General features: G+C 37.4%; 2 protein-coding genes across 2 annotated transcripts in view; one reads left to right on the top strand and one right to left on the bottom strand.

Annotated features, from left to right (window-relative positions):
* Positions 1–2,385, bottom strand: part of LOC106875255 (coiled-coil domain-containing protein 180) — a 141,675-nt gene that overhangs the window by 63,407 nt on the left and 75,883 nt on the right. The window lies entirely within an intron of this gene.
* LOC106884223 (arrestin domain-containing protein 4) overlaps positions 1–2,385 on the top strand; it is a 44,894-nt gene that overhangs the window by 17,259 nt on the left and 25,250 nt on the right. The window lies entirely within an intron of this gene.

Raw genomic sequence — 2,385 nt, 5'->3', positions numbered from 1 at the left:
CAATATTAAATGCTATTATTTTAGCCTTATGCATATGCTTTAAGATATTCCAAAAAAGAATTAGTTCATGTTCACTTGAAAGTTTATATAATAATAATAATAATAATAATAATCAATGTTAAATCTCTGAACAAGGTATTAACAGTAACTGCACGATAAAGTGAAGTATATTTGCCACTTAAATGTGGCTGACCCCGAGGGGTGGATGTTACTGTTGCTTTTAGCCCCAGGAGGACATCTCCTCCAGCTGGCTATCGACACACATCTGTGCCCTGTCTGTATTTGCCAAGGGAAGTTATCTTTCCCATCTTGATCTACGATACGTACGTACCCGAGTCATGGGAGCTGTGCTGTTTTCTGACTTTGTCAACATGTCCACGGGTGTTAGACAGGTGGAGTTTGAAAAGTTGCTCAGAGTTATTGTGAGTAAGATGGTTAATAATTTTATGGATGCCTGCCAAGTCGGCTGCCAGACGTCAGAGTTTCAATGTATCCATGCCCAAGGAAGCAAGGCATTCAGAATATGGCAAATGCCTGATGGAGGGTATTCTCTTGGCTGCACGTCGCTGAATGGTTTCCAGATGATTAATATCCTGGGCAAGATAGGGGTTCCAGACTGGAGATGTAAATTCCAGGTGAGGCCACACCATAGCTATATAAAGCCTCAGATAGACAGCCAGAGAGCGGCTCACAAAGGACTTACAATTCTTATGATGTCAACAACATATATACATATCATGGTCATATATATGTGTATGAGCATATGTATACATATATACATATATATATTTGTATATATATATATATATATATATATATACATATGTGTGTGTGTGTATATGTATTTACACACACAAGCACACCTACATGCACATTATTTATTCATGGAAGTGACAGGTTGAAAGAAACATTGTCAGGCCACTAGGAATACAGAACTCAAAGTAAAAAGTTAGAGAACTAAATTATTTAATGATAAACGACTCTTACAGGATTAATTCTGTTGTATTCTTCAGGAAAGCCATTAATCAAAATGACGGCTTTATTCCCCAAGAATGCAACAATTTTTGGTCCTACAACAGTCAATTATTATTAAAAATCATAAATTAACATGCAGGTATAGCTGTGTGGTAAGGAGTTTGCTTCCTAATTACATGATTCCAGGTTCAGTCCCATTTGTGGCACCTTGGGCAAGTGCTTTCTAATATAGCCCAGAGATATTCAAAGCCTTCTGAGGAGACTGAGTAGAGGCAAACTGAAAGAAACCCCATCATGTATATATGTGTGTGTGGGCTTTTGTGCTTGACCTTCTCCCTCCTGCTTGAAAAGCAATGTTGTTTTGTTTACATCCTAGTAACTTATGGTTCAGAAAAGAGGCTGATTTCCAATAAGTACCAAACTTAAAAACAAGTAGCACAACTGATCTGTTTGACTAAACTTTTGAAGGCTGTGCTCCAGCATGGCTGCAGTCCAATGTCTAAAGCAAGTAAAAGACACACTCATAAGGTATTGTGTACCTTACTTTAATTGTGGTTCCTTCTCTTTCTAATGGAATCACGAATGAGAACTCATATATATCATTGGCTAATCACACCACCAGCACCTGTTCTGGTACTGTTATTCTATATATTGCTGGCAGGGAGATGAATTGCTGCTATCTCTAGCAGTCGAGTATTCATCATTGACAAGACTATTGACATAAACAAGAGTGCATTTGCATCAAAAGCCAATATGAGAGTTTCTCTCATAGCATTTATCATAGTATAGTTTGTCCTAAGAAAACATCCATCTTTAAGCAGGGATAAATATTACTTCCCAATATTAACACTGCCTCCATCACTAATATTTTTTAACAAGCTCAATGACTAATTGTAAAACTAGCACCAGTTCTTGGACTGACATTCAATATATTACTGGTGGGGAAATGAATCACTGCTATCTCTAGCAGTCAAGTGTCCATGATTAATAAGACCAAGGAAGGTTGAAATCACATGATTTGGTGGTTTTGGCACGGGAGCTGATGGGGATTTATCTCCCCACTAATGATATAAACATTTTGCACCAGAAGCTCATATGTGAGTTCTCTCATAGTAACAACTGCAGTATAGTTTATTCTAATAGAACATCCTCATTTAAGTGGGGATATATATGTGTGTGTGTGTGTGTGTGTGTGTGTGTGTGTGTGTGTGTGTGTGTGTGTGTGTATAATTTCAACGTCCACATTTCCCTTCTTGTATGAGTCAGATAGAATTTGTTGGGGCAAATTTTCTATAGCTGGGTACCCTTCCTGTTGCTAACCCTCACTAATTTCCTAATCAGATAATATTTGTCAATATTTCTCATACATATTTTCCACAGAAAACTGTATGACAGTTATGCTACTTTTCA

The sequence above is a fragment of the Octopus bimaculoides genome, chromosome 21 (assembly GCF_001194135.2).
Source record: "Octopus bimaculoides isolate UCB-OBI-ISO-001 chromosome 21, ASM119413v2, whole genome shotgun sequence".
Classification (NCBI taxonomy): domain Eukaryota; kingdom Metazoa; phylum Mollusca; class Cephalopoda; order Octopoda; family Octopodidae; genus Octopus; species Octopus bimaculoides.
The sequence above is the reverse complement of the archived record's forward strand: the minus strand, read 5'-3'. Positions and strand labels throughout refer to the sequence as shown.